General features: G+C 41.1%; 1 long non-coding RNA gene across 5 annotated transcripts in view; it reads right to left on the bottom strand.

Annotated features, from left to right (window-relative positions):
- Window positions 1-20,975, bottom strand: part of LOC103892397 (uncharacterized) — a 60,809-nt gene that overhangs the window by 10,855 nt on the left and 28,979 nt on the right. For all 5 annotated transcript variants that reach the window (XR_008513134.2, XR_008513129.2, XR_008513133.2 and 2 more), the window contains one exon: window positions 1,754-1,962. This is a non-coding gene — a long non-coding RNA (uncharacterized LOC103892397). The remainder of the gene's footprint in view (window positions 1-1,753; window positions 1,963-20,975) is intronic.

The following is a 20,975-nucleotide window of genomic DNA, read 5'->3' on the forward strand; positions in this document are numbered from 1 at the left end:
GGCTGAAAAGTGGTTGTACAATAGTGATGCTCTAAACATGCTGGCTTGATCCTTCTCTTGGTGTGCTGAGACAGGCAAGCATGGCAAAGCTGAAAGACTGTGGAGTTTCAAGTCAGATTCTTGCCCCTCCAATTATAGTTTCCTTCTCCATAAGATGAAGATCCTAGTGCTAACTTTGCTGATTTGATTAGGATAACAAGTGCGTTAAAAAACTGTCAAGAGTTCAATGGAGGTAATTACTACTGGAGCATGAATCAGGGCAAACCTCTCCTCTTCTCCAGAATGACCACAGACTAGCTGTTCCCTAAAATTGTGTGTTTTTTCTTCCTAACTGCTCTCTCTCTCTTTTTTTTTTTTTTTTTTTAAGACGGAGTCTCGCTCTGTCACTCAGGCTGGAGTGCAGTGGTGTGATCTCAGCTCGCTGCAACCTCCTCCTCCAGGTTCAAGTGATTCTCCTGCCTCAGCATCCCGAGTAGCTGGGATTAAAGACACGCACCACACCTGGCTAATTTTTGTATTGTTAGTAGAGATGGGGTTTTGCCATGTTGGCCAGGCTGGTCTTGAACTCCTGACCTCAAGTGATCTGCCCGCCTTGGCCTCCCAAAGTGCTGGGATTACAGGCATGAGCCACAGCACCCGGCCCTAACTACTGTCTTTATGTCCGACTTGACCAATAACCAACCTACACAGGCAGCTCCCTAGGGAATCTGCAAAATTAAACATGAATTAAACTTTATTCAGAGGCAGAGGGGGGATGTTCTGAGCTGATGGCCCTAAATCTATGTAGGAAGTATATGTGCATGAAGCCATGTTCTCAGCTGATGGCCCTGACTCTGTAAGGGAAGAACATGTGTGTGAAGCCTGTGTGTCCGGTGTGTACTGAGAGCTGGAGGGATCACAGAGATGGTCTGGTCCAACATCCTCACTTTACAGAACACGATACCAAAACCCAGAGAGGTGGACTTGCTTAGGCTCGTATTACTAGTAAGTAGCAATCAGCATCCTGACTCAGAATAAGTACTTCTATTTTGGGTTAGCAGGGAAGTTTTAATGGGAGGACTGGCTTATGGAGAAGCACAGAAGTTCAGAAACTAGACTGGGGAGAAAGAGTTGGTCCTGAAAACCCCTGCCATAGCCCACGATTCCAGTAGCGCACACGTCCTTGTGCTGCCTCTCTATATGTGGTGAAATTATCACTTCCCTGTTGCAAGAAAGACTTGCCATCTTTTCTCATCTTCTTGGTTCACCTGCTGATGAACACATTGTCCATTTCCAGAAGCATCACTGGGCAACATCTATTCTCTGTGATGTGTGCACGGGGCTGGCATGAAAGAGACCTGAATGTGAGCATTCCTGGGTCGCAGAGAAAACCATGACAAGGAGCAAAGCCAGAGCTGGCACTGGGCATCCTCTTGGACACAGGAGGGGCTGAGGGAAAGATGCTGACTGGCAACAGGGGAGTTGGTAGCAGCACAGTCAGGAACTAAGATAGAAATATTCTTTCATCTCTTGCAGCCAGAAGGCAGGAAAAGCTGAAGAGCAGGCTCTGTATTTAATTACAAGATCTACTGATCTCCAGAGAAGGTTGAATTTTGTGGGTCAGACCTAGAGTAGTTTCTAACAAGACCCTGGGAAGGAGAAAATCGGCAATGAAATCAGGCCAAGAACAAACATGTAGCTCCACAGACGCTTAGGATCAGGCAGGAGTCGCAGTTACTGCCTCTCCTAACTTCTTAGACATCAGGTCTCTCACCTGAAGTCTGTGGCCTTGGTTGACTGTGATTCTCTTCCATGGGGACTGAAAGTCTGTGTCTGGAAGCATGTGCTTCTTTCAAGACGAGCTGCGGACAGACTCTCTGACAGCACTGGGCTGAGATGTGTGCTTTGCCACATTTTTTATCTTCAATCCCTACTGGCCCCTTCTATCCTCACCTTCTTTTCCTTTCTCCAGGGTCTTCCCATCTGCAGAATTGAGAAAGCACACATTTAGAAATTCCAGGAGTATGGAACAAAAATACTTTATAAAAAGGAGACATGATCTCATAGAAGAGGGATGTTTATTTGCCCCAGCCCGGGAGAAGTTCATTCTGAGAGCATAATTTTAGAGTCGATCAGACAAACACACCTGGGAAGGAGCTGGATAAACTAAATTAGGAATAAAGAATGGCCATTGCCTCGGGCCCCAAAATCTGAAGACACTAGCACAGATTTAGAAATCCACTCTCCGAGTTACATTTTCCCCTCCACTGGCTAATTTTCTACTTTTGCTATTTGTTCATGAACTTTCCTTTATATTTGGAGACAGGGAGGAGAATGTTCTTGGGGATTTGACAGACTTGGGTTAAAACAAGTAGCTACAGACATCAGGTATTAATAATGACTCTTAGAAACAGAACGTCCAGCAGGAGTGGTTGTGGACTTGGGGTTTGGAGTTTGCTTCCCTTCATGTCTGTTTTTCCCAGAATCTGCTTTTCCCTTAATTTGGTCTCCATTTGTCCTCTTTCTACGAGGCTGTGGCACGTCCATTGGCTGCCTCTGGCTTTCATATGCTGAGCTCAGTCTTCCATAAACAAGGCACCTTCCAACCCCTAGTTCTTGACAAAATAAACCATCATTAGGCCTGACACATAGTTGGCACTCAGATATTCGTTAGAGAACGAAATGAATAAGTTCCAAGTTTAACACAAATGGAGAAATGGAGGCTCAGAGACCTACTTACTCACTGTCCCAGGGTGCATCCTGGCAAGTGGCAGAGCTTATAGTCTAGTCAAAGTCAAGGAAAAAGCATCTAAAAATACTAGTAAAATTCCAGTGGCTCAGGGTGTTCTCATGTCATAAGATTAGTACAGGGTGCAGTCGTTACAACTTTCTCCAGTGGTGAATTGGGATGGCTACCACTGAAAGAGAATGTACTAGTGGATGCAATAGCTCAGCCTCAGCGGAGGCTTGGGGGAAGTGGTAATTATTGAATTACTACTAATTGAATGCTCTTGCTGGGGGGTATTGATACACTTGCAAAATATTGAGGGTGAACAGTGGCCCATTTAAGGCCCTTGGCTTATAACAGGCAGAGGTCCTCCTTGATAGATACAAATATTCTTTCATCTCTTGCAGCCAGAGGGCAGGAAAAGCTGAAGAGCAGGCTCCATATTTAATTACAAGGACTGCTGATCACCGGAGGTTGAATTCACAACCCGGCAGGTGCACCTCACCACGTCAAAACCCCCAGTGGGAGGAAAGAGGACTCTGAGGCTGGAGATGGGGACATCTGAGTTGATACGTTCAGAATTTTTTTTATCCCCAGAATTCCCTGGACCCTCTGGGCTGCGGAAGTGGCTACTTTGCTCTGCAGTCATCTGAGGCTTGAAGTGTTAAAAGTCTGGACTAGGATGGTTATAGTAAGACTTGAGAAATGAAGGGAGTGATGTGGGAGATGATGGGAAGAAATGAGGTTTGTGTTCCAGTGGTCACTAATGCTCTAGTGCTTACTGGGATAAGAGGCAATTGAATACTTTGATGAATACGATATTATAAGAGAAATAAATATAGCTTGTCTACGTAGAGAGCAGGTATAGTAACTCTTATACATCCTCAAGATAGCATGTATTTTTCTTTTCCAACTTCCATTTTCAGTTTTATTTCATGAAATAATAACAATTCTCACAACAGTGATTAAGCTAATAAATAACATTGTGCATTAGTGCATGAGAATGAAGAATGTACATTATAAATAACAAGTGTTTATTTATGATACCATCTCTACTCACCCTTTTTTTTCTCCCAACAAAGTGCTTAAGGATCTAAAAAAGCTACCAACCAAGTACACCCATACACATGTATATACACAGGAGATAGAGTTATATATGTATTTTCACCACAAGTAAGAAATCTTCCAAGTGACAGTTCATAAAGAAAATAGTAATTTTAGAATAAAAATCATTAGAGATGGTGGACATTTATTAAATTTATATACTATCAAAACTTTGTTTTATTAATCTCAAACTCAATTTGAACATTTTTGAAATACAAATAGATAAAAATCTTACTAACATTATTGACTCTCAAGCAGAAAAATACATTCACATGCCTTTTTTTTCCTGGCAAAGCTATATATATCCCGTCAATTTCAGTGGTTTGCAGATGTCTGGATTCCTTGGACCAGTACATTTGAAAAAAAAAAACGCTTTGGGGACCAATATTGAGTTTCATTCTTAATTTTGCCAATTAAGTTTATTTGGAAAAAAAATCACTGGTCTTTTACCACCATTCTTGTTCTTCAGAAGAATGAAGATTTAAAAGTAAAACAGTATGAGAGATATAATCTCACAATAAAAACTTTTAAATTTATTCAATGAATTAAAAAATTAGCTTCATGAAAAACTCTTGGTTGTCTCATTTATCTCATTCCTCTGCGGATCAGCGAAAAATTTTGTCAAGATAGGCATTGATGCTGTACATGAACAGAAGTTTAGGACCCACTAATGTAATGCATTTCTAGAAATTAGATTTAAGAAAGTTTTAATTATTTCCACTAGAGAGATGCAGAAAGCATATCACAGGATGATTTGAAGTCGCTCGCTCTGGGGCAGCTCTTCTCACATGTTAGCATCAGGATCCCTTACAGAGCATCTTAAAACACAGATTGGTATCCCACCCCAGAGTTTTTTGAGTCAGTGGATTACGGGGAGGGGGCAGTCAAGAATGTGCATTTCTAACAAGTTCTCAGGTGATGCTGATGCTACTGACCTGGAGGTCACCTTTTGAGAACCACTGCCCCGTGTTAATAAAAAGGCAATTGCTAAAATGTATTTTTCATTTTCAAGCAATATTATAAGAACTTATCAGACTTCTTATTTCTCAAAATGTAGAGTCACACCTCAATCTCTATTTTATAGAACAGAGAATGCAAATATCTTGCCCAAATGTTCCCACGGCCTGGGATGCCCTTATTGCCTTGTCTTTTGAGTGAATGCTGACACATCTTTCTAGAGCCTGTTTAAGTCTGATCTCCTTTATCCTTAATCCCTCAGGTTGAATCTATCTAATCATTCCTTCCCTTTTCTCTTTTCCTTTTCCCTCCCTCCCTTCCTTCCTTCTTTCCTCCCTGCCTTGTATGGATGTTCCTGTTAGATTTTGGGCTTGTGGAGAACAGGTGCTTAGCTCGTTTATTTTTCAATCCTAGTATGTAGCATCAAGCCTGGTGTTACTTTTGTCCACCTGTTTGGCATATCATGGCAATAGCAATATTAGTGAGTTGAGTAATCGCTACTGGATTTGCTCTCTTAGATGGTTTGGATTATTTAGGTTAAACATTTTGTCTTCCTTGCCCCTTATAATCAGTGTTATTTTTCTGAAATCATGCTGATAGCTTCTTAAGCTGAACACTTAAGAAGTATCTACTATAGGGGTACTAGCCAATTAGTCAAATATTGCAGCAAGCATATGGAAGTCCTCAGCCACCATATTTGTCAATTATTAGCCTAATAGGCTTCCCTGTACATAATCCTATTTACTATATCCCTGGAAAAAACTTGCATACTATTTCTACCAGCCTTGGGTGACATAAAAATGTGATGCTTTAGATATCCAAATTGAAAATTCTTCAAGTTTTTTTTGAATATCAAAAATACATGGAATAGTAAATATGCTTGGAGTATTTTTCCACATTCCATAGGTAGGAGCTGAAAGCTGAAGCCATCTGGCACACCCAAGTTTTTCAATAGTTCAGTGCCTCTTCTCCTCATTTTTTATGTGCTATTTTTCTTTTGAAACTAAGGGACAAACATAATGGTATAGCAAAACCATTGACAGGTATGAATACATGCTAAATGCAGATCATTTTATCTTTGAATTGATGAATTTGTTTTTGCCATTTTGGCCAGATTTTCTTGTTTTGTATTTTATTTTTTAAAATTATACTTTAAGTTCTAGGGTACATGTGCGCAATGTGCAGGTTTGTTACATATGTGTACATGTGCCATGTTGGTGTGCTGCACCCATTAACTCATCATTTACATTAGGTATATCTCCTAATGCTATCCCTCCCCACTCCCCCCACCCCACGACAGGCTCCGGTGTGTGATATTCCCCACCCTGTGTCCAAGTGTTCTCATTGTTCACTTTTCACCTATGAGTGAGAACATGTGGTGTTTGGTTTTCTGTCCTTGCAATAGTTTGCTCAGAATGATGATTTCCAGCTTCATCCATGTCCCTACAAAGGACATGAACTCATCCTTTTTTATGGCTGCATAGTATTCCACAGTGTATATGTGCCACATTTTCTTAATCCAGTCTCTCATTGATGGACATTTGCGTTGGTTCCAATCTTTGCTATTGTGAATAGTGCACTTTAGCCAGATTTTCAAGACCAAAGATCCTTGATTGTATGACCCAGGTACATAGGAAAAGGCTGATTGATTGTGGGAAAGTAGGGTTCACTACTTGCATTATATTTATCACAATTTCTGGACCCATGAAGACAGAGATGAGGGAACAAAACATATTTGGGCTATAGCCTGGGCTAAGGAGCAGAAAGATGTGCAGATAATAGCATGGGATAGAATAGGTAATGAGAATTGAAGTCCTAAAATTTTTAAGTCATTTTCTATAACTGACATAAAACATTTCCCAAAATATCATGTTAACCAAGTGAAATAAAGAGACAGCATTTTATTAATTTTGGCCAAAAGATGTCATTTTCCATTATATTTAGTGAACAAGAGTTACTCGTTACATTTTAGACATGTTTAGATTGCTCAAACTCTTTCATTTGAGAAATGTAGTGTCCTGCCCTCAAACAGAACTACACAATTAATGAACATTTGTTTGAAGTGCTTTGCGACATTTCATTCAAAGGTGTCCACGAGATGCCACATGCTATTAGAAGTAGCAATCCTTGTTTTGTTTGTAGACAATTCAATTATAGAAAAGACCCAGAAAGAAGTTGCAAAAGGAAAATCATTAAACAACCAAGTAGCTCTCTTCTCATGTATATTTTAGAGAGGGATCAGCTTGTGAGCTTGCAGGTAATTGACTGCAGAATTAGGTTGTCCATTGACCAAGCATTTATGGAGATTGTAAAGGATGAGAAGTAATACATAGCAAGTTCCCTTGTAAAAATCTCTAGGAAGTTCAGGGGGAAGGAAGAGGAGAAGGAAATTTATCTCTAGCCTTATTGGATATTGAGGAACTCTTCTATGTTTAAGAGCAACTCTGGGCCAGGCATGGTGGCTCATGCCTGTAATCCCAGCACTTTGGGAAGCTGAAATGGGAGGATTACTAGAGTCCAGGAGTTCAAGACCAGTTTGGGCAATATGTCAAGACCCCGATTCTATTAAAAAATACAAAAAAATTTAGCTGGGTGTGGTGGCATGTGCCTGTAGTCCCAGCTACTAGGGAGGATGAGGTGGGAGGATTGCTAAAGCCTGGGAGGCAGAGGTTGCAGTGAGCTGAGATCACACCACTGCACTCCAGCTTGGGCGACAAAATGAGACCCTGTCTTAGAAAAAAACAAACAAAAAATCCCCCTCCAAACATACAAAAAAAGCCCTATCCCATTATCTCTTTTTATTATTCTGGCCCCAAATAAGTTCACTCTTCCGAGTTTTATAGCATTTTTTGTCTGCCATTTTTCTTACAAATTAATGATACACTGCTTCAGTCATCACAGGGAGAGGTCAGAGTCCCATCTGCTGTTTAGGCTTTGTTTACTCTTGATGAGGCCAACTGTGTTTAAAAAGTCTCACACACAGGTACCGCCTCCCTCCAGGGGCCTCAGTAACTTAACCAGTGTTGGGACAGGCAGCCCCTGACAGGTGCAGTCACCTTGAGTCACTTCCTTCTTCTTCTCCTGTGGCTGCTCGGTGTGATGTCCCTCGTGCTGTCCCATACAGTCCCTCCAGTCTTTCAAGTGGCAGGGTGAGACAATCCCATGCTTTGGGTTTGGGTTTAGGAAGATGGAAAAGGCTCATTTGGCATTCAAGCAGAACACAAGTCCACTGACCAGGTTATCAGCCAACTCTTCCCAGGAGTTTAGAGCATAATTACAGGTAATTAAAAATAACACAGTTCTTCAGTTCTGATCTGTCATTGTCCCTTTTATGAGAGGCCTCACAGTGTGGAAGGGAGGCCAGCTAAGGCAGGATTTGGGAATTCTTAGGTGTCTTTAGTCAATAGCATCTTAAGCTTCATCAACCCCCTGCCACTTGAGCTCTTAATTGTGTGTGGGTCTTTTATTCATCTCACAAACATTTATTGAAGGCCCGATCCATTCTTCTGCACTAGATTCAACTAGATTGTACATTACCAGAAAGGCAAAGGACTACATCTTTAAACTTCTCTGTAGCTCTCCTCTTTCCCTCTTTATTTTAGAATCTAGCAAAGTACTGTGTACTTTGTAGGCACTCAGTGATTATTTCTAATTAAATGAAACACTGAACAAAGTCCCAGCTTCCTGAGACCTCAGACAAGAAGACAAGTATTGGGTAGATGAGGGAAAACCTAGCAGTTTTCGAGTACTGTATGGCAGTGACTTTGCTAACTACATTATCCAACAGTTCTGCCAGCTAGGGCCCAGGGCCTAGTTCCGGCGATTTTGAAAGGAACTGTTAGCGTCTCCCATGGAAAAAGTTCATGGGTAAGAGCATTCTGGGACCACACCAAATATTGATTCCTGGAATGACAGTCCAAATTGACATGAATGCTCAATTTGAGAGCCAGACATAGATAAAAGATGGAGTACTGGGGACACCAGGGCTACAAAGAGGCTACAATGGGAAGACCCAAGGGAGAGCTGGATGTGGACCTTGCCAGAAAGAAATAAAGAGAATAAAGAAAGGACAGGTGGTTCAAAACAAACGCCATGTTTTCTAATGCTCCCTGTGAACCAGTGAAAAGAACTGAATTATTATTCTCATCAGAGTTGGAGTCAAGATAAACCCAGGATACTTCTCAGATTGCTAGCACAGAAAGACTGAAGAAATACCAGAAAAGTATATTAAAAATGTAAGTTTAAATTAAAAAAATCTGATTTTTTAAACACACACACACACACACACACACACACACACACACACACACACACGTTTTATTTAAAGAGAATGAAAACAATCTAAACATGAGGCTTTTTAAAATGTGAGGCCCTGGCCAAATGTCCCTCATGTTCACTTGGTGACAGTATCTATCCTCCTAGTACAGATTGGGAAACTGAGGCTTAGAAAGAATAAATGATTTGAAGAAAGTTGAACTAGTAAGGGGTGGAGACAGGATTTAAACCTGGAGCTATTGGATTCTAAACCCCCTGTATTATTCTGTTCTCACGCTGCTATGAAGAAATATCTGAGACTGGGTAATTTATAAAGGAAAGAGGTTTTATTGACTCATAGTTCTGCGGGGCTGAAGGAGGCCTCAAGAAACTTACAATCATGGTGGAAGGGGAAGCAAACATGTCCTTCTTCACATGGGGGCAGGAAGGAGAATGAGTGCCAAGTGAAGGGGGAAGCCTCTTATAAAACCATGAGATCTTGTGAGAACTCACTCAGTAACATGAGAACAGCATGGCGGAAACACCCCCATGATTCAATTATCTCCACCTGGCCCTGCCCTTGACACGTGGGGATTATTACAATTCAAGGTGAGATTTGGGTGGAGACACAGAGCCAAACCATATTACCCCCGTCCTCCCTTTTTAAAAAGCTATACTACATTGTCCAGGCAAGAACAGGATCTGATAGGAATAGGAATGTGACAGGTTGGGAGCAATGGCTCACACCTGTAATCCCAACACTCTGAGAAGACAAGGAGAGAGGATGGCTTGAGCCCAGGAGTTTGACATCAGCCTAGGCAACACAGAGAAACCCCATCTCTACAAAAAAATAAAAAATTAGTCATACATGGTGGTGCATATATGTGGTCCCAGCTACTTGGGAGGCTAAGGTGGGAGGATGGCTTGAACCCGGGAGGTGGAGGTTACAGTGAGCCATGATCACACCAGTGCACTCCAGCCTGGGTGACTGAGTGATACACTGTTTCAAAAAAAGAAAAAAAAAATGGCCATGTTGTAGGTCAGGGCATCCAGAACACCCTATGGGAGTCTATTGTCAATGCATTTAAAAAAAAAAAAAAGATCCTGCTCTAATTAAACAAATAGCATACCATTTGAAAGAGTTTTTCCTTTCCAAGTAATTTGCTTACATCTCAACTGCTTTTGTGTCTACCTATGGTCTGACCCTTGTTTATAGAGCCCAGAGAATGGTGGCCATCCCCTACCAACACACTACTGGTTGTGCCTTTTCTGGCAAACTCAATAAAAAATATATTTAGGCTGGGCGCGGTGGCTCACACCTGTAATCCCAGCACTTTGGGAGGCCGAGGTGGGTGGATCATGAGGTCAGGAGATTGAGACCATGCTGGCTAACACAGTGAAACCCCATCTCTACTAAAAATACAAAAAATTAGCTGGGCGTGGTGGCGGCCGCCTATAGTCCCAGCTACTCGGGAGGCTGAGGCAAGAGAGTGGTATGAACCTGGGAGGCGGAGGTTGCAGTGAGCTGGGATCGTGCCACTGCACTCCACCCTGGGTGACAGAGCAAGACTCCATCTCAAAAAAAAAAAAAAAAAAAAAAAAAAAAAATATATATATATATATATATATATATATATATATATATTTAATAGTCTTACAGAGTTTGGTTTTGTTGGGTAAAATAACCTGCCACTGCCCCAAAGCAGAACAACATGTTTCAAAGGGCCAAAACAATGTCTTTAATGAGTTGGTAATTAAAACAACACTACACAAGAGCAGTTCAAATGTAAGCAAATTACTTGGAAAGGAAAAAAAATGCTCAAACTCTTTCAAATGATATGCTATTTGTTTAATTAGAGCAGAATCTTTTTTTTTAGCCATCGACAATAGAATCCTAAATGGATTGATGAAAAAAAGTAGTAATTAAAGACATCTTTTCTGATAATAGCACAGGAAGAAAAATTCAGCATGAATCATGAAGCCAAAGGATACTTGGCATGGATCCTATAAAGAGAGATTGTGAAAATGTTTGGATTGCTCTCTTAATTTGGGCCCCTTAAAGCAGAGCTGAGAAGACACCAAACACGTGACAGAGCAGGAGTATCGCCATCTTGAATAAGCACTGTTATTTTAAAATTCACCTTAATCCCAAACCGCCTAAATCCAAAGGGCATCAGCCTAATGGCTAAGGTCAGCATGCGCATAAACTACAAATAACATCTCTAACCAGAAACATTCCAAACTCCTCCCTGACCAAAGATGTCAGCCCAAGATAACCTCCCCCCTGCCAGAGACATTCCAACTCCGCCATAAACTTCTTCCCAACACAGAAGCATTCCAGGCTTGTGATAAGCCCTCTCACCCTAAAACCAATATATACTGTTAGTTTGTAAGAAAAAGCACTCCTGACCGAAATCAGTCAGAAGCCCCTCTCAGGTTTTTTCTCTAAAATAAATCTGTCTTTTCCCATTAAACCTTGTTTCATGTTTCTTTTCTCTTTTTTTAATTCTTACAACAGGGAGTTTATTTGGGAGGTGATCCTGGGAAGCACAAGGGAGGGAGTTGGGGAGGTAAGACAGAATAAAGTCTGTCCATGAGCAACCTATTGCTGTAGGCAACTGGCGTTCAATCGTGCTGGAACCTTCTGAGAGACAATGCAGGACATACCTTAAAATTGTGCTGCTGAGGGACTGCTGAAGATGGGGCATTTATTTACCATACCTTGAGGGTTACTCTTGGGAGCATTAAATCCTGGGCATTTCCAAACTGTCCTGTGCAATCTCCCATGGAGCTAGAGATGGCTTTCAGGCAGAGAAACAGAGAAGTGCTCCCTTAAGGTGGAAATTGGGAAGCTCTTGGAATGCCTGTAACTGTCCTTGAAGGCTGCTGGTAAACTCAGAAATGGGCCAAGGGGTCATGGGGCCATGTACCAACAGCATCTGTTACAGATAGACTTTTGTAAGTTGTCATCTTTCTAGACCAGCACAGTCTAACAGAAATAATGTAAACCACAAATATGAGCCACATAGGCAATTTTAAATTTTCTAGTAGCTACATTAAAAAAGTAAAAAGAAACAGGTAAAAATAATTTTAATAATGTGTTTATTTCATTCATTATGCCCAATGCATTATCATTTCAACATCTATTTAATATAAAAAATTATTAATAAGATCTCTTATGTTCTTTTTTCTTCACTATCTTTGAGCTTTGGCATGCATTTTATACTTACAGCACATTTCAATTCAGGCCAGTTACATTTTAAGTGCTTCATGCGGCTCATGGCTACTATATTGAACCACACCATTCTAGATAAATATAAGAGACATTCATGTGGGAAAGGGGTATGGAACAAAAGTTTGTGATTTGTTTTTCTGTGATTTTCTTCAAAATATCACTCAAATCATAGTCTTCCAAAATATTTTAGGATTATCCTTTCTTATTTTGAGAACATCATTAAATGATGTCCTTTTATAATTTATGGACTTTTTCAGAAACTTTCTCTGCCCTTTTGATTTCAGACTGTCTTCTTCTGGTTTATGTGGCAAGCACTATCATAATTAATTTTTCCTCAGAACATTGATAGGAGAAGACCCGAAGGGTATCTTGCCATTATCTATTTAGTTTATGGGGCCCATAACTATGGAGGCCTGGGGGAGCGATAGGAAGGCAGGAGCACCATTTGGCCTGGACTTTTAAAGGTTGGTACTGACTAATGAGGTTCTACCTATAGTTACTGCATTTAAAAAAAAGTTCATTTGTTATAGATGCATAATATACACATTTAAAGTATACTACAATTTTTGCAATCTCCCCCATTTTTGCAAATTTCTTTCTTTTAAAAAAATCTAAGAATTCTTAAAAAAAAGGCCTGTGCCTCTCTTTATAGTTGAGAGGAATAGCAAATGCCTTTCATTTCCAACCTCTTTCTCTTCTTTTGTGTCTATATTAGAAAGCCTATTATTACAACAAAAAATAAAACATGGATTCATTGATTTTCTAGTCCTCCTTGAAGTTAGTAGTGGCCATGTGATAGTGTTGGCCAATGAGATATAAGCAAAAATCTTCTGGTGCTTCTTCTTTGTCTTCTTTATTCCTTCCTGGAACTCAGACATGATGGTTGGCATTGTGGCAACCATCTGGTAACCAGGAGGCAAGCAGCACGGAAATGAAAGCTAACATGCTGAGGATGGTAAAGAAAAAAAAAGATAGAAGAAAATTTTGTATCTAATAGCAATATTGGGCTTCTTTACCAGCCCTGGAAGTACTTGCTGACTTGTTATGTGAGACAAATAATATCTTATATATTTAAACCACTATTACTTAGATTTTCTTAGAAAAATGAATTCGTATCTAATATAGAGGCACTGCCAAAACCACCACTGAAAAAAACTCAGTGTGCATTTGATTTCTTGCTCTTCCCTACAAGTGGCTAATTAAGCAGTCATCCAGAAACACAAAACAAATACACAAAATGCTGCAAATCTGAAGTTCATAATTATCCAGAGAGCTAATTAGATATCTTCTATTTTAGAAAAGGTATAGACTGATCACAGCATCTACCTTCATGTTCCAGCCCCAAAGTCGTGTATTCAAAATGATTGCAATTTCTTCGAATTGTCACTCTTTTCATTTACAGGGGACAAAAATATCACTTAAGAGCACTCATCTGTCTTTGGGTCCTCAGATCTTACCTTGAGTTTGGCACATGGAAGGCAATCAGCAGATGTTTATCATATAAATACAATGATAATTTATTTATATGGGCAATGTAATGATAATTTATTTATATGGGCAAGTAAAAAATCACTTTCTATGCAGGATTTGTTCATTTTTAGCCTTCTTAAGAAAGCTTCCTCAGACTTTTAATGGGTTACCCCATTTTATGGACCATATTAATGCAGGCTGTAACAATCCCAGAGATGTTTCCCGGAAGTTGTCTAAGAGCTTCCCAGAGAGAGAGAGACAGATGGAATGACTGGTTTATCTCAGAATTTCCCCTCCCATGGTAACTGCCCAGCACCTCTAAGAACTGTAAACGAGGAGTTATAAGTATGAAAGGAAAATATCTTTGGCCCCCAAAATCACTAAGGAAAACTCAAGCTGGAAACTGCTTAGGGCAAACCTGCCTCTCATTCTATTCAAAGTCACTCCTCTGCTCAGTGAGACAGATGCCTATCTGATTTGCCTCCTTTGGAAAGGCTCATCAGAAACTCAAAAGAACGCAACCATTTGTGCATCACCTACGTGTGACCTGGAAGCTCCTTCCCTGCTTCCAAGTCTTCCTGCCTCTGCTTCAAGTCGTCCTGCCTTTCCAGACTGAACAAATGTACTTCTTATATATATCCATTGATGTCTCATGTCTCCCTAAAATGTATAAAACCAAGCTGTCATCAGGACTTCCTGAGGCTGTGTCACGGGTTCGTTCTCAACCTTGGCAAAATAAACTGTCTAAATTAACTGAGACCTATCTCAGATTTTCTGAGTTCTCGTAAGTTTCCAAATTGTCTTTACTTTCTGGGACATAAAAGAAAAAAAACCTCAAAATGAGTACTATCTAAAACCATGTAGAAATCTGTCCCTTTTCCATGTGGGTGAAACTCAAGGCAACTACTATGTAAGGATGAAAGCCTCAGAGTTCAGATTTGATAACCTATACAGGAGGATCAAAACCCAGTCTTAACATTTTCTGATCAAACCCAGCTTCTATAAGTGGTTGTTAAAATAGCTTCTCTTTGGCTCACTGATATTCTGTGATTTCTCTGAGGAAAAGAATCTACAGGATTCTGGCTTTTACCTTTAACATTTTTTTTTCTTGAGACAGAGTCTTGCTTTGTTGCCCAGGCTGGAGTGCTGTGACATGGTCACTGCTCAATACAACCCTGACCTCCTGGGCTCAAGCTATCCTCCAGCCTCAGCTTCCAGAGTAGCTGGGACTACATGCATGTGCCACCACACCCAGCTAATTTTTGGATTTTTTTTGTAGAGACAAGGTCTCACTGTTTACCAGGCTGATATCGAACTCCTGGGCTCAAGTGATCCTCCCAGCCTTGGCCTCCCAAAGTGCTTAGATTATAGACATGAGCCACTGCACCCGGCCAATCTTTGCCTCTTGCATGATGGTTGAGCTTTTGCACCTTAACTCTGAGTGGGAACAAACATGCTAGCTGTCCGACCTTGGATAAGTTTCTAAACTTCTTGAGTATCAGTTTCCTCATCTTTAAAATGGGAACTGTAATAATACTGGTCTTATTAGGTTGTTGTGGTAGTTAAGTGAGATAATACATGTATAATGTTTAGCACAGTGCTTTGCATAGACTCAGTCCTTAATCAACGTTAGTTGTGATTAATAAAATTAATATAAAATTGTAAATTATGAATAATTAATAATTATTAATAAAGTACTATTTACAACTGTCTGATTAGAATTTATGCTAGATTAATGTAGATTAATCTAGCAAGTGCTGACTTGTCTTCAGGAGCACATGATCCCCATTTTTTAAAAAACGGAATTATTATAATGACTTATAAAGAGTTTCTTTGGTTTTCTTGTTTGATTTGCTGGATGGTCTGTTTGGAAACCATATCCAAGAATTGGAGCATTAATTTGAAGAAAGAGGTTCAGAAGTTTCTTTCTGAATTGTCCTTGAAGGTAATGAGAAGTGAATCATTCAAATTCAACTTTCCTTTCCCTGACTCATGCACTTGGATCAGAACAATATACATCATCAGTGTTAGAACGTCTTTCTTTTCAAGAATTCTTTGGCTGGGTCTTTATAGCTATGGTGAAGTGCAACTGGGATTTCTAATATCCAGGGAAACCTCATTTCTATCTAGTTCTGACTTTGCTTGGGCCTGAACAGCAGGTGATAGCTTTGCAGTCATGGAAGAACAACAATTTTCAACATTTTTAGTTGAGAAAGCTTAGCGTTTAATTCAATCAGGGCTTGGAAGAAGGAGGAAGCAATGGGGTTCTTTGTTTTGTTCCAACTAGTTTACCCTGAGTCTGCAGCTGGTTAGAGTTTCTAAGAGGCTGTTAGTTCCAATTAATTTGGTACACACTCCCATAAGTGTGCTTGATGAATTTAGAGGCAGCAACGAATTTATCTGTGCACCAGCCATAAAATTTCCATTACTTTTGTTAATGAATTTTACATTTGATTTTGAAAGCTTTTTAAAAAGTTGTGCGTTTGTTTTTCAGGGCCTTCCCCTCCTCCTTCTACATAATTCGTGTCAAAATAAGAACTTCACTTAGAGAGAGACTGGACATTTCTATGAGGCATTTTGCATTTGGGGCCAGGGAGACTGCAGTTCCCAAATGTCTCTAAACTTCAAAGGCCATCATGCCCTTCTTGGGCTCCAAAGTAGGTAAAATAGGAAGTCCGAGCTGAAGAGGATGGGTTTCCGAGAAAGTTCAGTTATTAATTGCAGCGGGAAAAGGCAACGATCTATGCAGCAAGTTGTGGTGGGAAAATAGTCTGTTGCAATAAGGTCAGGGTCAGGTCTGAGTTTCCTTTCCTGAGCTCTGTGCCCTTTTTTTTTCCTCTTTAGCAGAGACATCCCACAAGAGGAGAAGCACTGGATGCTGTAAGTCTGACTGTTAGCTAAAATCTGGCCTTAAGATTCTCAAACCCTAGAAAGGAGAGACAGAAGCAGATAAACCTGCATTTCAAAGCTCGAAGCAATTTTCCTTCAAAAGCAACACTTCTGAAGCAGCCTGTTTCTTTGTTCTGGAAATACCATCCAAATATACAGTTTTACTAGGTAAATGTAATCACACCATAATCAGAAAATGTGTTTGAGAGGCTGTGACTCTAAGGAACTAAACCGTGAATGTTTATGTTGTCAGCTTCTTGCATGTCTGAAGACTCTATTTCATTTAGAGAGATGCTCCTTTTCTGTGTGTTAATTTAGAATGGGCTGTGTGTCACTTGTTCTTGTGCAGGTGTAAGGACTGGCAGATGGCAGGAAGGACAGCAAGGCAATAAGAAAGGAGCAGGGCAGGGCTGGGGGAAGCTGACGCTGCACATTGTTCTGTAGAAGTGGGAACAGCTCAGACAGACATGGAGCAATCTCCCTGTTGGTGAGTGGGGGTCAAGTCTTATCCTACTGGGTAGAATCCATTTGTTTTGGAGGGAGCAGACACTTCTCACATTTCTGTTGCCATTTTTTTTGTGGAAAACAGCGGGAAATGAACACTTAGAGGTATATCTTAAACTGGGGCCCCTCTGACCATTGTTCAACAGGTCTGGTCATGGAGGAGTCTAAATACGCAGCCCACGTGCTAAGCGTAGGGGGAAGACGGCCTGCCTGAGGACAGAGGCACCTCCCACGGGTGGTTTCTGAGAATGGGCCAGGCTTGGAATCCTTGAGACAGCCAAATCTAGGAGTTGCAAGCTGTTTTCTGCAACCGAAATTTTGTTATCTCTGGCCCTTCAATAAAATCATGTTAAAATTGATATGGTTTGTCTGTGACCCCACCCAAATCTCATCTTGAATTCCCATGTGTTGTGGGAGGGACCAAGTGGGAGGTAATTGAATCATGGGGGCAAGTCTTTCTGGAGCTGTTCTTGTGATAGTGAATTAGTCTCACAAGATCTGACGGTTTTAAAAATGGGAGCTTTTCTGCACAAGCTCTCTTTGCCTGCTGCCATTCACATAAGATGTGACTTGTTCCTCCTTGCCTTTGGCCATGATTGTGAGGTTTCCCCAGCCATATGGAACTGTGAGTTCTCCATTAAACCTCTTTCCTTTGTAAATTGCCTAGTCTCATGTATGGCTTTATCAGCAGCATGTAAATGGACTAATACAAATATTACAGCCTGGTTTCCAACAAAATTAAGTTAAATTTGAAGTCACTTTGGTACAGAATAGTAAAAGAAGAGTAGCTGCCCCAGTGAGTGGGAGGAGGCTGCTCATGGATGGAACCTACTCATGGATGGAGCCTGCAGGTGGGTGGGGCCTGTCACTGGGTGGAGCCTGCTGGTGGGTGGGGCCTGCTAATGGGTGGGGCCTGAGGGAGGAGCCAAACTGAGTTTATAAATGCTAAGTAAAGTACATTTTAGAAAATGTAAGGTTTGAACCGAACTTTGGGAGGTAAATATGATTTTAAAAAATGTTAATGAAAGATTGGAGTAGGACAAGGAGGCAGAGAGACCAGGAAGGAGCTTTTACCTGTATTTTGTGGAAAACAAAAGGAAGGGGCAGGTTTGAGAGAGGGAACCAACAGACCACGGGTCAGGCTGTCCTCTGGAAACTACTTGACTTCCTGTGCCTGAAACAGCAAGTTATCTCTGCCTTATCTTCCCCAGCACAGAATATGACCATTAACAATAAAGCAGGTATCCAGGGCTCCCTCGGTACCAGGCATGTTCCGAGTGCTTCTTGTGCCCTATTAGGTAGAAGTTGTTACAGATGGGGAAACTGAGGCAGGAGCTGTAACTTTCCCAAGACTCTTACCACCACACTTACAGTGTCCTGTCATGCTCACGCTCCTCTTCCCTCCTTACTTGGTATTTTATGTGGAAAAATAAAATAATATTTGTGAATTTATCTCACTTATTTTGGAAGACGGGTGTGAAATGAGTTCTTTTTTCTCTTTTACTATCTTCTGAGCCTCCCCCAAAGTTCGAAAGAGAAAATTTGAGCACTCATTGCACAGACGTTCAGCACGACTACCCTATCCCGCATTATCCCCCTTCACGACTATAAAGTGATGATACCCTGGTGAAGTTGCTCTTATTTTCTTTCTTTTTTTTTTTTTTTGAGATGGAGTTCCACTCTTGTCGTCCAGGCTGGAGGGCAATGGCGCGATCTCGGCTCATTGCAACCTCCGCCTCCTGGGCTCAAGTGATTCTCCTGCCTCAGTCTCCTGAGTAGCTGGGATTACAGGGTCCTGCCACCATGCCTGGCTAATTTTTGTATTTTTAGTATGGACAGGGTTTCACAATTTCATGTTGGCCAGACTGATCTCGAACTCCTGACCTAAGGTGATCCACCAGACTCAGCCTCCCAAAGTGCTGGGATTACAGGCGTGAGCCGCCGTGCCCGGCCAAGGGTTGCTTTTATTTTCAAGAGCAGGGGAAGCGTAAGTCAGCTACCTTGGAGTAAGGGGAACCTGTTAACATGACATTACATTTACAAAGCTCATTGACTAATGTTTCCTTAATTTACCCTAATAACTTGCGAGGTAGGCCGTATTTTGCAGATAGGTGACTGTGTTCTCTAGAGAGACTGTGAGTTGTTTAAGATCTGGCCGTGTTAGTGCAGAAGATCAACTTTCTGACTCTCTCTCTCTCTCCAGTCCTCTACTCTGACCTATCAAGGGGCTTTGACTGCCAGTGGAAAATGGTAAGAGCTTCCCTGTCCCCCTCCCCACTGGATTCATGATATTCACAGTATTTTTGCGTAACTCTCTGGGTAGTGGTTGAAGATGGTGGGGCTGCTCCATGCTGTTCACTTATAGAGGGCCCCTCTGGAAACCTGTTAAGGTAACACATGGTGTGAAGAAAAAAAGGTCAAATCTGTGTTCACTTGGGCCTGCTGAGGAGGGGTGCTAACATTCTCTACTGTCACACCTAGCAGAACTTTCCTCATCTTTAATTTTGACCCCAGTTTGTGAGACCTTTTGATTTGGATTTCTGTGCAGGGCTGTATTCCCAGAGGGATCAGACCACATCACCTCATTAGTCATACACACTGATCTTCACAGCAAATCGTGTGCCCACCGAAAGCCAATGGTTAAGGACCACTTGGGGCCCAGAGCTCTGAAGGGCCAGGTTTATTTCCACATGCTGAATTGTTCCTTGACCTCAATTTTTCCCTCTAACAGCAGGGCACCACGTGGGGAAGAATGCAGACTCCGGAGTCCTGCCAGCAGGACGTGTGAGGAGCTGGGAAATTACTCTACCTCTGAGCTCTCCACAGAACTAGCACACAAGCTCTTTTGGAATAGCTGGGTGTTCACATTAAAGAGGGGGTTGGAGGAAGGGGCAACAGTGCTTGGAGAATAATACTTGTTACACAGCTGTAGCCGAGACCCCTCTGCTTATCATGAAAGCTTCAGGCATTCACTTTCCCTCTTCCTCGTTGTAATTGCTCCGTATCTAAGGCTTCATAGACCTGCAGTTCCTGTGGAGAGTGGGCTCATATTTGAGAGCCAGATCCCTTGACCCAGGTTGTCTGAAAGATGCGCTTCCAAAGGTTAACATTTCATTGAGTGGCTGACAAAGCCTTTCAAAGGATAGCTATGGTCCAATTTTAGGGGGTGCTGTGAAGACCCTGTCTCCTGGTGGGGTCTTTATTCTGGTGTCTGAGATCACAAAAGAGGCTGAAGTTTGCCTGAGTCCCGTGTGGGCTTCTTTGGAATCTTGCATATGAAAAGGTATTGGGTATGTCAAAGGATGAGGGTCTTTCTTACTGCACTCATCTAGGTGGGCAGTTATTTATTTGGGGTACCTGGCTCCCTGTCTACCTCTGTAGATATAAGGTCAGCTTTTGGAGGGCAAGGCTTGCATTATGGACATCTTTATTTATATCTTTGGATTCAGATAAATAGTTTACCTTCAGTAAATGTTTATTGAGTAAAAACAAATGTGTGGTAGATAAGAGCTCTCTAGAAAATGCTAGATAAGACTTTTTTTCTTTTTAAAACTAGATTGTTATTGTAAAAGTAAAGGAAGTTCATGGTAAAAATTAAGAGTATGAAAAGATAAAAATGAAGTTTCCACTAAGCAGGGATAATTGCAATGAGCAATTTTCTGTGTTTCTTTACAGAAATGTTCAATAAGTCTACATCTCAAGAACATTTTTATTTTCACAAGTGGCATTATACTATAGTTACATTTCTGCCACTAGCCCTTTTGTATAGTTAACTGTGTATCTTGAACATCTTTTTATAATAATGCATATAGATTTACCCCAATCTTTATAATAGCTGCAGTCCACTGTATGAAT

The sequence above is a fragment of the Pongo abelii genome, chromosome 15, assembly GCF_028885655.2.
Source record: "Pongo abelii isolate AG06213 chromosome 15, NHGRI_mPonAbe1-v2.0_pri, whole genome shotgun sequence".
NCBI lineage: Eukaryota > Metazoa > Chordata > Mammalia > Primates > Hominidae > Pongo > Pongo abelii.